General features: G+C 45.9%; 1 long non-coding RNA gene across 5 annotated transcripts; it reads right to left on the bottom strand.

Annotated features, from left to right (window-relative positions):
* Positions 1-3,486: 3,486 nt before the first annotated feature.
* LOC123374311 lies at positions 3,487-13,694 on the bottom strand. Of its 5 annotated transcripts, none has more exons than XR_006581066.1 (4): positions 13,451-13,694; positions 11,438-11,579; positions 10,052-10,119; positions 3,487-5,889 (listed from the first exon to the last, which is right to left on the bottom strand). It is a non-coding gene; the product is annotated as an uncharacterized LOC123374311 (long non-coding RNA). The 5 variants fall into 5 exon arrangements; XR_006581064.1 differs by lacking the exon at positions 13,451-13,694 and adding an exon at positions 8,522-8,741 and having other exon boundaries at positions 11,438-12,823; XR_006581067.1 differs by lacking the exon at positions 13,451-13,694 and adding an exon at positions 11,822-12,823.
* Between the last annotated feature and the right edge of the window lie 49 nt (positions 13,695-13,743).

Raw genomic sequence — 13,743 nt, 5'->3', positions numbered from 1 at the left:
GGTAGGAGGATTATAGCATGGATTCTCTGAGCAGCAGAAACAAGGATTCTAGCTTGGTTTCTCTGATAAGGGAAAAGCTTTTTCTGAAAAATGTTTTATAAAACTACACTAGATTACCTAGGAAACTAATCTCCAGTATTGTTTAGTCTATATGGTTGTCAGAAAGCAGTGTTTTCTCTCCTTGATCTGGGAATCTAATCCCTACTAGGAACAGTGTTGTTTTCAACCCAGTGTTATTTTCATCTGTTTTGATATGCAGGAGGTAGTCCACTCCAAAAATTGATTTGTTGGTATGTGTTCATTTTGTTTAAGTAACCAGGGGGTAGGGACCATAGGTGCTGGGACTACAGGTGTGGGGATGTTTCCAGATACCCTGGCTTGAAGTGATATCCATCATATACAGGGTTTACAGTTTGGTTCAATGTCTCTCAGCACCCCCACTATACAAATTGTTCCAGCATCAATGGTAGGGACATGAGGAATGAAGACTGGCATAGTTAAAATGTAGAGGCCATAAAACCAACAATGGCTCTTCTTGATTGGCTCAGGATTTCATAGCCACCATATCAATTGTGGGCCTATTTCCTTCTGCTGCCTTTATAGGTGGGCACATTCTGGATCTTGTGTTTAGGCTGGATTTTGTTATTGAAGAGGTGAAGACCACACTGTGTTATGGTCAGAGCTTCTTCAGATAGAGATCAGAACTTGCCATTTCTTCCTTCCTTCTTCCGACAGAGAATGATTGATCCAGCTAAATTTCTTATTTCTCTAAGGGAAAATGTTGTGCATCTGGTGGTTTATTCATAATGCCTAGTAAGCCATTATGATCATTTGTTACTCTTAATCATTAATATAATGGTCACTAAGCTCCAATCATTTTCCCAAGCCTTTATATGAAGGGACTGGTATTTATTTTCTCTCTCTTTCTTTTTTATTTCCTCATTAAAATGAGGTGATGTATTTAAAAAAACAACTGTGTTCCTTGAAACCTTGGTACTGGGAATATTTTATAAATGGGCCAGAAAAATAAAAATAAATTGATGTCCAGTATCCCTAGACAGAACAACCAGCCAGAAGAATGTATTATTGTGATTAATTAGAGCTTGTAATGGGATAGGACAATAAAAATCTATTTTCAGTGGGCACAGAGAGAACTTTAAAACAATAAATTCTATTCTTCTTCACGTGCTTGCTCATATCAATTCCAGTTAGGTGTGTGCGTGTGCCATGTGCACGGATGTCGAAAACTTTTCCCTAGCAGCTACCCCTCAGGTTGGCTGGGGAGCCCCCTGGAGTGGCGCCAATATGGTGCTCTATATAGGACCCTGCCGGCCTGACACCCCCTCAGTCCCTTCTTACTGCCCTTGACTGTTATTGGAACAGTGGTTTCGTTATCAAGTGCTCCACTGCTCCCTAGCTTTCTCTTCTCTTTGTACATAGTTACCTTTGTTAGTTAATCGTTAGTAGTTATCTTAGTTGTTAAGTGTAGCATAGCAGTTGTGGGGGTCCTTCCCTCCAATGAGTGCCCTGCGGGGCTCTGGGGCATTCCATCCCAGGGCTTCAAACCCTGCAGTTCTTGTGGCAAGCCCATGCCCACAGGCGATCCCCATGACTCCTGCCTTAGGTGTCGGGGGGAGGTTCATCAGGCAGACAGGTGTAAAATCTGTAAAGCCTTTAAGCCTCGTACAAGAAAGGAGAGAGAAATCTGCCTCAAGCAACTCCTCATGGAGTCTGCACTGCGTCCCTCTCAGGATGCAGGCCCAAGTGCCTCAGTGCGCAGTGCTCCCCCAGCAGTACCGTCCACAGCGCCACAGAAGGACCTGGCACGCCCTCCTAGGGACCAACAATCTCCTGGGCCTCAAAGGCGTCCTCCCCGGCACCACTCCCATTCTCCGGTCACTCATAAAAAGCAAGCCTTGGGAGGACCTTCCAATGGGTCCAAAGCAGACACTGCAAGCCTGACTGAGCAAAACTCAGACCAGGCCTCTAAGTCTGACACAACCACTAGGCCTCTGTCTGCTCAAACCAGCCGCGTGCCATAAGGGCCCCTGCAAGTGGAGGAGGTTACATTGCCCTCCACCGCGGACACCTTCAAGGCTGCTAGAGGGCCCATCGAAATGATGGCACTGGTGTCCCCGATCCCAGGACCACCGACCCGAGCCCCGGTACCATCAAGGGGTAAACCGGCAATGTTCAGACTGTCCGCTCCCAGACCAGCATCTCGACACCACTCTGAGTCCCGGCGTCGTTCAGAGTCCTGGCACCGCACCAGTCTGACTCACGACACCGGTCAGACTCGCGACGCTGGTCTTGCAGCCCCGATCCTCGGAGCCGTTCACGCTCGAGGTCGTCATTGGCTGTCAGGACATGGTCCTGCTCGAGGTCTAGATTGTGTTTGGTGACCTCACGGCACCGCTTGGACCGGCACCGCCTTGCACCAAACCTCTCCAAGCTGCTGACTGTGGCACCACTCACCATCATGGCACCGCTCTCTATCCCAACACTGGTCTCCATCGCGGCACTGGTCATCATCACGGCGCCAATCCCCCATCGCAGCACCGCTCCCCGGCACGGCACGGGTCACAGTCACTGTCGCCATCATGGCACCGCTCTCCATAGCGGCACCAATCACCACACGATCCTCGCCTGTCAAGGGACTTGGTGCCTCCATTGGTGCAGTCGCACACCGCCCCCCCTTAGCCGTCACACTGTCAATCCTCTTCTATTAGGTCAGAGAGAGCTTTGGGGGCTTCGGACATTCCCCAGTCGGGTCTGGGAATTCTCAGGCATGACCCCTCAGTGCCCCACTGGCAACCCTGGTGGCAATTTTGGACCCCTTGGGCATATTATCAGGCCCAGGGTGTCCCTCCCTCCCCCCCTCACCCCTCCGCCATCATGATCAGGCACCTAGCCTCCTGAGGCAACCCTCAGCCGCTCTCCTCCAGACTAGGCACAATCCATGGAGCCAGCCCCACCCATCGTGGAGGCTGCCCCAAGTGCCCAGGAAGATCTGGTCCCAACAGACCAAGGGGCCACTTGAGACCCGGCTCTCCCAATACAGTCGTCTTCATCTTCCCTGACGAGGCTGTGACCGGTATGTCCACATCTGGCCGACCCCCTGTGGACTTCAGAGTTCTGCAGAAACTGCTCCGGCGCGTAGCCCTAAACATGAACCTCCAAGTGGAGGAGATTGTGGAAGATGAGGACCCTATGGTGGACATTTTAGGTCAAGAAGGGCCTTCCAGGGTGGCCCTCCCCATGAACAAAACTATTCAATCCAACGCCAAAGCACTCTGGCAAACTCCGGCTTCCATTCCCCCCACAGCCAAAGGGGTGGAAAGAAAGTATTTTGTTCCCACCAAGGGATATGAATACCTTTTTACTCATCCCGCCCCATGTTCTCTTGTGGTGGACACGGTGAATGAAAAGGAAAGGCAGGGCCAACAGGGGCCTGCCCCCAAATCAAAGGACGCCAAACAGCTGGACCTCTTTGGCAGAAAAATGTATTATACTAATGGTCTTTCACTTTGAATTGCGAACCAACTTGTGATCCTCAGTAGATATAATTCGTGGTCTGTGGACCTTAAATTCCAAGAACTCCTCCCGTCTGAGTCTTGCACGGAACTGGGGGCCATCGCCGAGGAGGGCAAACTAGTATCTCACACATCCCTCCAGAGTTCCCTCAATGCCATGGACACGGCAGCATGCACCTTGGCATCCAGCATTGCCATGCGTCGGAATGCCTGGCTCCAATCATTGGGTCTTCCACCTGAAGTGCAACACACAATCCAGGACCTTCCCTTTGATGGCCAAGGTCTATTCGCCAAGCAAACCAATTCCCATCTGCATACCCTGAAAGACACGAGAAATACCATTAAATCTTTGGGCATGCATACCCCGGCAACTCTCAGAAAGCCATTTAAACCTCAGCCCACCCAACAGCACTCCTTCCTGCCTAGACCCAGGCAGGACTTCTCCCATAGGAGAAATAGATACTCCCGGCATAGGCCATCATGACCTCTTCCTGGGCAGGGTCAAGGGCAATCCAAGCCCACTCCGGGATCTAAGCACCCATTTTGAAGATGCGCTCGAGGACGGACTATAAGTTCACAACCCAGCCAGCTATCCCTTTCTGAACCACCTATCCCGTTTCTACCATGCCTGGTCCCTCATTACATTGGACCATTGGGTCCTTCGCACGGTGGAGGCAGGATATTCTATCCTCTTTTGCTCCAACCCACCCTCCTTCCCCGTCCCTCTTCAGGGACCCCTCTCATGAGCAACTTCTCATCCAAGAGGTACAAGCGCTTCTCGCCCTAGGAGCAGTGGAGGAAGCGCCTCGGGAGCTCAGGGGTAAGGGTTTCTACTCATGTTATGCACAAATGGTCAGTTCATCCGAACATCATTCACTCTGTCTTCCGCAGCTGGGGGTTTCCCTGAATCGACCTGTTCGCTTCGTGGACCAACAGGAAATACCCAGTCTTTGGCTCCTTCCGAGGTCACAGCCCAGGCTCGATTGCAGATGCCTTCCTGATCACGTGGTCTGGCCAACTACTTTACGCCTTCCCGCCATTTCTGCTGATCCATGAGGTGCTCCTCAAGGTCCACCGGGACAAGACGGACGTCATACTGGTGGCTCCTGCCTGGCCCTGCCAGTGCTGGTATCCCGTCCTATTGGATCTGTCAATACGGGCTCCGCTACGTCTACCTCTCAGTCCCGACATCATCTCACAGAACCATGGTCTTCTCCTATACCCTGACCTTCAATCACTCCACCTCATGGCCTGGAGGATCCATGGTTGAACCAGGCTGAATGCACCTGTTTGGACTTGGTAAGGCAGGTGCTCCTGGAAAGCTGCAAGCTTTCTACCAGACTTACTTATGTAGCTAAATGGAAAAGGTTTTCCATCTGGTGTGCTCAGTGGCAGGTGCCCCCACTCCAAGCTTCAATTCCGTGCATCCTGGACTACCTGATGCAGTTGAAGGACCAACATCTAGCTTTTGGCTCCCTTAAGGTTCACCTTACAGCCATTTTGGCATTCCACCCAGGGACGGCCGGGCGCTCAGTGTTCGCAAATCCTGTTGTGGGGCGCTTCCTGAAAGGCTTGGGAAAAAATCCATCCCCCAATGAAGTCACCCGTGCCTGTCTGGGACCTTAATTTAGTCCTTTCCTGTCTCATGGGTCCTCTCTCTGAGCCACTGGCTTCCTGCTCACTCCTCTACCTCTCCTGGAAGTTCGCCTTCCTAATGCCCATTACTTTAGCACATCGGGTTTCCGAACTACAGACTCTCTCGTGTGAACCGCCTTATGCCATCTTTCTTAAGGATAAAATTCAGCTAAGACCTCACCAAGCTTTCCTACCAAAAGTGGTGTTCCGTTTCTGTTTCCATGTAAGCCAGGACATTTTCAAAACCTCATACCGACTTTCAAGAACAGCAACTGTATTCACTGGATGCTAGAATACTGCTTGTCTTCTATATAGACCGGACAAAGCCATTCTGCAAGACAACCCAGTTGTTCGTCGTCATCACAGAACAGACGAAAGGTGCACTGGTCTCTTCCCAGCGGATATCTTCATGGATCACCGCATGTATCTGTACCTGCTACAATCTGGCAAATGTCCCTTCTCCTGCTGTCATGGCTCATTCCACGAGAGCTCAGGCATTGTCAGCAGCTTTTCTGGCAAACGTTTCCCTCCAGGATATCTGCAGAGCTGCCACATGGGCCTCGGTGTGCACCTTCACGTCACACTATGCCATCGTCCAGCAATCTCGTGATGATACGGCCTTCGGCAGGGCAGTTCTTCAGTCTGCAGTACCTTGACTCTGACCCCACCTCCAAGGTAAGGTTTGGGAATCACCTAACTGGAATAGATATCAGCAACATATCTGTAAGAACAACAGTTACAGAAAGGTGAGTAACCGTTTTTTCTATGCTTTCTTTTTGTTGCACTGCAGAGACATAATGCCTTTACTTAGAGTGGTTGAGTACAAGTAATTCTATAACCTCTGTCTCAACGTTCCATGTAAAAATAAGGTAAGTCTCTCAGTGTAACAAAATTAAAAGTTTGCCAGCACTATTCAGAGCCAGGAGCTCCAGAAATCTGATTGTTCCTAGGAACATAAAGGATAATCAAAGTGAAAAGTTAGCACTAGACACAGTAGGTTCAAAAGAACTTTTTGTTCACAATAAGTTCAGTGATCCCTATTGTATTACAGAATAATTTACGTTTTATTGTAGGAGTCTTAGTAAGAAGGGTGTGACTTCAAAATTGATTTTCTCAGAATAAAAATGCAAGTTGCGTATATGCAGGAGAGGTCCTTGAAATTATTTTTAGCACAACGTGCCTAGTGATGAGAAAGAAGTCTGTACCTATGTGTCTCTTTTTTTGTTTCTGTCCCCAACTCTTAATCAGTGAAACAGTAAAGTTTGGATTTTTTTTTTTAAAAAAAAAAAGAGAAAGAGGAAAAAACCTCTTACTTGTTACATAGAGTATATATTGAGCTGTACTATTCACTAAAATAGTCAGTTTATATTAGGGTTGTCAAACGATTAAAAAAATTAATTGTGATTAATCGTGAGATAAAAAAATCACAATTAATCACAGTTTTATTTGCACTGTTAAACAATAATAGAATACCATTTATTTAAATATTTTGGATGTTTTACTAGATTTTCAAATATTGATTTCAATTACAACATAGAATACAAAGTGTACAGTACTCACTTTATATTATTTTTATTACACATATTTACACTGTAAAAAAGATAAAATAAATAATATTTTTAAATTAACCTCTTACAAGTACTGTACTGCAATCTCTTTATCCTGAAAGTGCAACTTAAAAATGTTGCATTATTTTTTACATAACCGCACTCAAAAATAAACAAAGTAAAACTTTAGAGCCTACAAATCCACATTTGTAAATTGCACTTTCACAAAAAAGACATTGCACTACAGTACTTGTATGAAGTGAATTGAAAAATAATTGTTTTTTCTTACTGTGCAAATATATGTAATAAAAATATTAAGTAAGCACTGTACACTTTGTATTCTATGTAGTAATTGAAATCAATATATTTGAAAATGTAGTGAGACAAAGTTCCTCCTCTACCTTGGTAGGTCCTGTGCTTATTGGTGGATTAGCTCACCTCACAGATTTACCCTGTGGGTCAGGAAACAGCCCAGAGACCTTCCCCTCTGGTAGAAGCCACAGTCCAGGTCAATTCCTCCTGTGTTTGATCAGGACTTGGGAGGTTTGCGGGGAACCCAGGCCCGCCCTCTACTCCAGGTTCCAGCCCAGGGCCCTGTGGACTGAAGCTGTCTAGAGTGCCTCCTGAGACAGTTGTACAACAGCTACAACTTCTTGGGCTACTTCCCCATGGCCTCCTTCCCAACACCTTCTTTGTCCTCACCACCAGATCTTCCTCCTGATGTCTGATAACATTTGTACTTCTCAGTCCTCCAGCAGTAGGCCTACTCACTCTCAGCTTCTTGCACACCTCTTGCTCCCAGTTCCTAGAATATTAGGGTTGGAAGGGACCTCAGGGGGTCATATAGTCCAACTCCCTGCTCAAAGCAGGGACCAATCCCCAGATTTTTACCCCAGTTCTTCAAATGGCCCCCTCAAGGATTGAACTCACAACCCTGGGTTTAGCAGGCCAATGCTCAAACCACTGAGATATCCCTCCCTTTCCTCACACACACTTCCTTTCCTCTGGCTCTCCCTGGCCTGACTGGAGTGAGCCCTTTTATAGCATCAGAGGGGCCTTAATTAGAGTCAGGTGCTTAACAGCCTCACCTGACTCTTAGCAGGTTAATTGGAGTCAGGTATTCTCATTAGCCTGGAGCAGTCCCTGCTCTGGTCACTCAGGGAACAGAAAACTGCTTATCTAGTGGCCACTATATCTCCCTTCTACTACTCTGCTGTTACCAACTGGCCTGGGTCTATCACAGTAGAAAAACATCTAAAATATGTATAATAAATTTAAATTGGTATTCTATTAGTTTAACAGTACAATTAATCACAATTAATGTTTTTAACCAAGTTAATTTGAGTTAATCACTTGCGATTTGCAATTGACAGCCATACTTTATATACAACCCTAAAAGGTCACCAACTCTAGTGGTGGTAGGGAACAGACCTATGGCAAACCAACAGGACACTAATGTAATGTTTATTTCTAAAAATCTTCTTTTTACCCACCCTAACCAGATAGTTGAAAGAACTTGTTTTCACAGCATAGCCACTTCCTTCTCAGGACTCTTCAGCACTTTGAAAATAAGTACTTAAAACTGATATTTTTAGAAAGATTAAGCATCTGTTGAGGAGTATTGTATGTGGTTTTAGCCGAGTCTTACAGTCAAATTACATGGCTTTTTCAACACCAAAAGTTTCACAAACCATTGGGGCCATTTAGACACAACCCCATGTTAGCATTCAGTGCAGAGAGATACCTCTCTACTCTGGAGGGAGGAAAACATAAGAGTGCTGCTTATTTTCCTGCTGCACTGGTTACCATTTATGGGATGGCGTGATATGGAGCGAAGTAATAGCCCTGCATCCCCCTCTAGGGCATTGTGTGCACCCTGGAGAAATAGAAGGAGCAGCCTCTGTACTTTCCAAAGTACAGATATGCCCGGCTCTTGTGCAGGCCACAAAACTAGAAGGAAGTCTTCTTGTCTTCCCCTTCCACAGCTGTATACAGCATAATCTGATCCTCAGTTTGTTAGTTTTTCCTTATAGGGAAAATATCATTAAAAACAATGGAAATTTATCTGATTAAGCATTGAGTAAGGACAACAATAGTTAACTTCAACGTGAATGTAAAGTAATGCAAATCACAGTGACAACAAAGCCAAACTAATGATCTAGCCCTCCTCAAGTCTGCCATAGCTGGTTTCCAAAATGGAGTGAGTAGGAAATGGTCTATCTTAACCATCAATATCATTAAGTTTGCTAGGGTGGTGTCCTCTAAAAATGTTTGCTTTGAAATTGCCAGTTCATCACTACCAGTTTTATGCTGAACTCTGTAAGAATGCAGAATTTAGTAAGGTCACCCCTTTCCCCAAATTCAAAAGTTAAAACTTTATTAGCAGGATTTGCTTTGAACCATATTTTACATGTGTGATGGTTTTTGGAGTACCAGGACTATGAGTCAGCTTGTTGCCCCCTTGCCTCCAAAAAGAAGACTTCTTGTTTGTGCTTAACTCCAGTATATTAGCCACCCAAACCATCTTCTCAGGGCAATGCCAGTCCTTACTTTGCCTTGCAGGTTAACAATAGGTATACTCAGTCCCCAAACCCCTTTCAAGTGTTTCCCTGTACTATTTAGTCCCTTATCCACTGAACACTCACAGTTATACCAGAGAAACAGTATACCCACCAGGTTGTTTGAGTCAACACAGGATCAGCTTCTTGTATAAACACCACAGCACTGATTTATGTTTATAGTGAAAATAATCACAAGTTTACTACCAAAGATTAAGATTTAAGAGTTAGTAAACAATGGAAGTGGAAAGTTTACATATAAAACAAAATCATAACACACTCAAGAGATGTAACTGAACAGGCTAACTTTCTGTGTCAAGAAGTCTACCTCACCCAAATGTCCTACACAGTGCTTCCAACCAGGGCAGGCTGGGATCCTGTTTTCATGAATGTAATTACACTGCCTGATTACTTCCTCAGATGCAGGATAAAAGGGTGTCCTTTTGCCTTTCCCTTATATTCCCCAAAGTTCATTGTCTATCCCCAGAGAGAGGGCAAGCCCTTGTGGTTCATTCTCCAATGTGCTCCTTTCCTCCAAGTCCTGGCTCCGTATGTAAATAAGGCTCCCATTGTGCTGGCTTACAATGTTTAATTTACATTTTGACAGAGAGACTTCCTGTGTGGAAGACACCTGTTTTTCTCTTTGGCTTGTGACAGACTTTAGAACATATTTCTAGTACATGTACACAAATCCTTAAACATACATCTTGCAGTGATTGAGAGGATCACTGACATAAGCTTTTATTAGAGAACTCGTATGACATTTAAGGATAAATACCATGAAAGTGGTGTGCTAGGTGTAGAGAGATACAGTGAGTGAGGTAATATCTTTTATTGGACCAGCATCTGTTGGTGAGAGAGAAAAAAAATGATGAGTCAAGTAAACCATTTCCTGTCCAGCTCTGCTTATTTAATTAATAAATTTGCACATTTTATTTCAATAGCAGATGAGAGGAAGCTAATGAGGAGCCAACATTAAGCACAGTGAGGGGGTGGATTTGGGGGACTACTTTGACTTCTGAGATTCAAATATGCCTTTGAGGGACAGACAAAGAATTGATATGTCTTATTCTAAGGCACTGATCTCGCAAAGACTTTTATACCTGCTTAACTTTATGCACTTGACTAGTCCTGTTAGCTTCAATGGGACTACCCAAATATGTAAGTCTTTGGAATGGTGGTCAAAGCATGAAGGGACATACAAATGCTTAGCATATCAGGCACATAAAAACCTTGCAACGCAGGCTACAACAGTGCCATGTGAATGCCTGTTCTCACTTTCAGGTGACATTGTAAGTAAGCGGGCAGCATAATCTCTCGTAAATGTAAAACTTGCTTATTGTAGCGATTGGCTGAACAAATAGTAGGACTGAGTGGATAAGTGCATAAACTTGTAGGCTCTAAAGTTTTATAGTTTTGTTTTTGAGTGCAGTTACATAAAACAAAATTCTACATTTGTAAGTTGTGCTTTCATGATAAAAAGATTGCCCTATACTGTTAGTATTTTTCAATTTACCTCATACAATTTTTTATCTTTTTTGAAGTGCAAATGTGTAATAAAAATAATAATATAAAGTGAGCACTGTACACTTTGTACTGTGTTGTAATTGAAATCAATATATTTGAAAATGTGGAAAAACATCCAAAATATTTATAATAAATGCAAATTGGTATTCTATTATTGTTTAGCAGTGTGATTAAAACTGATTAATCGTGACTAATTTCTTTAATCTAGTTAATTTGTTTTGCATTAATTGCTTGAGTTAACCGCAGTTAATTGACAGCCTTAGTATAAAGCCTAACTCAAAACTGTTTCACACATGAAAAAGTGAGTCTATTCCTCCACACTCTATTAGGCGCTTAAATCACACCTGTTAATCATATTAATGAGTCAGTCAGATCATCTGACATCCTACCCTTCTCCCTGTCTCAGGACACTTTCTGCATTTTGGAATAGTATTTTTTGTTTTGTTTACAGTTGTAGTTTTTCTTATCTAAACTCATCTATATTTTAATAGCAAGGACCACATCTTACAGACACAGTTTTTCATGGACCCATTTCTCATATTCAAAACTACAGAGTCTACCGCTGTTCATGTGCAATTGTATAGCACCTGCAGCAATTTACATGGGGAATATAATATTAGGAAAGTATTTAACGTACCTTAGCTTTCTATAACATGCATTAGCAGATGGAATCAAGAAGAAAAGCCAGCACACTAAAGAGCCAACTCTCCATGGATCACATGTGGTCTGATGGTCACCAAATCACAACTCAAGATGCAGGGGTCTGGCTTTTAGTTTAGCTACAATATAGTAAGGCAGAGATTCTCAAATTATCATAGTGCTGACGATCTTAATCCAGGAATTGTTTGACAGACCCCATCCCTTCCCAACTTGTTAATAGTAGTCCTGTTTATGACTGCACAGCATCCCTATTGCAAGTACTGCAATTGCTTATGTGCTAAAATATCACAAAAGTATGTAGGTACTTTAATCTTCTTTAAAATGGTACATGCTCAGTGCATTTCCCCCCAAAAGTAGTCACCTTTTGATCTTAATCTCGCACTCTCAATTGTATTGTTCCTTTCTCCCCTACTCTGCCATTGCACGAGGTTTGCTGTAGCCTAGTCCTCTATTCCCCTGAACGTAATGCCCTGGCCATTCATTCTGGCTTCCGATGGTGTGAGAAAGGAGCTGTGTAATGTTTTCTGTTCTCTGCTGGAGCAAGAACCCCTACTGGAGGCAAGTAGTCTCTCTCTCCTTTCTTTCCCACTGCTTGACAAGAGCCTGGAAACCTGTAATAGCAGCTGGATATAGGGAGCCAGCACCAAGTGACCCACCAGCACCCTATAAGAATCAGTAATATAGCTGCCGTTTGAAAACCACATTTAGGAAGGAATGAACCAGTCCCAGAACATGTTTGTTGTAAAGTGTTTCAGTTATGGTGATTTTCAAATACCCAATAGTAGGTACCATGCAGTTCACCTAATTTTATATGCATTCATTATGTTAATGCACTTTATCATTTAATAACATTTTATTCAGTAAATGGGTTTTTGCACTTGGACTGTTTAGAGGTCAGATAAAATATCTGATTCACAAAAGGATTGTCAAAGACTTGTAGTGAAAGCCAACAAACCAAAAAGGCATGAGGTCACATGCACTGAAGGCTTGAGTAGTCACTGTTGACAATATGTAACAGCACACAAAAATAATGAAACAGGTCATGCATGCAGATACATAACTCTCCATGAAGCACAAAGCATGCACAGAAATCCTGAGTTTACAGGCACTGGATGCATCTTCACAGCACCCTGTACCCAAGCCACTCACATAGGTTTGTACATATATACACTACATCATGGGCAGCAAGTTATATGGGCCCATGCTTCACCAATATTTAGGAATGTGGTCCCGGCTACACCAATGTTTGGACTTACCATGCTTCGGGGGTAGGGGGGGCCTGCACTTCAGGGGGATGCAGGATCCAGAGTGGCCTGGGGGGGTTAATGGGAGGTCTGGCACCAGCAGCAGTGATCAACCTGGTCCCAGCCCACCCCGCTCTGCTCTGCCAGCATCGCTCAGGGAAGATGGCAGAATCCAGAAAGAGACTGGGGTGGGGGGGTGGAATGGGGGTGGAGAGGGGGCTGACGGGGGCCAGGTTGCTTGTTGCTGCCAACACCAGGCCCCCCGCTAACCCTACAACCCCCTGAATCACAGCCCCCCCCCCCAAAGTGTGGGGCTGTGGGTCCAGGGCAGCTTGCAGGTTGGGGTGGGGGGCGTGGGGGCTGGTGCCGGTGTAGCGGCACAAACAGCAGTGAGTGGCCTGGCCCCAGCCTGCTCCTATTCCACTCCTTTCCCCAAGCCTTCCCGGTTTCTGCCTCCTCCCCCAAGCAACGCCGGGAGGTGACAAGGTGGAGTGGGGCAGGCTGGGGCCAGGTCGCTAGGCGTGAGGCCCCCTGCTAACCCTCCAGGCCACCTGGACCCCCCCATCCTCCTGAAGCGCCGGGCCTGGGCGGTTGCCCTGGTCCTTCCTATGGATTGGATGGCTCTGCTTGGACCCCACATCTCCCTGAACTGCGGGGTCCCCCGAAGCACAGGGCCCGGGGCGGTTGCCCCAGACCGGATGGCTCTGCTTGGACCCGGTCTGGGCACCACCAAAAGCTATACCAACCTGGCACCCATGCGCTACACACAACCTAGACAGCAGGCAGCCCGAGAAACAGCGTGGTGCACAGAGCCCACAACACGTGCCCAGAAGCAGGGCCAGACAAGCAGCGCACGGCAAACACGCCCGGACAGCTGAGGGCTGAGACACCCAGCGTCCAGACAGGCAACCCCGGACACGCCGCACAGCCCCGAGGTGCCGCCACAGGCCGGGCCGGGCGCTCATCCCGCCCCGGCACATCCCCAGCCAGCAGGCCCCCAACTCCCCACGCGAACGCGGCGTCGGGCTGGGCGCACACA

The sequence above is a fragment of the Mauremys mutica genome, chromosome 7 (assembly GCF_020497125.1).
Source record: "Mauremys mutica isolate MM-2020 ecotype Southern chromosome 7, ASM2049712v1, whole genome shotgun sequence".
NCBI classification, from domain to species: Eukaryota; Metazoa; Chordata; order Testudines; family Geoemydidae; genus Mauremys; species Mauremys mutica.
The sequence above is the reverse complement of the archived record's forward strand: the minus strand, read 5'-3'. Positions and strand labels throughout refer to the sequence as shown.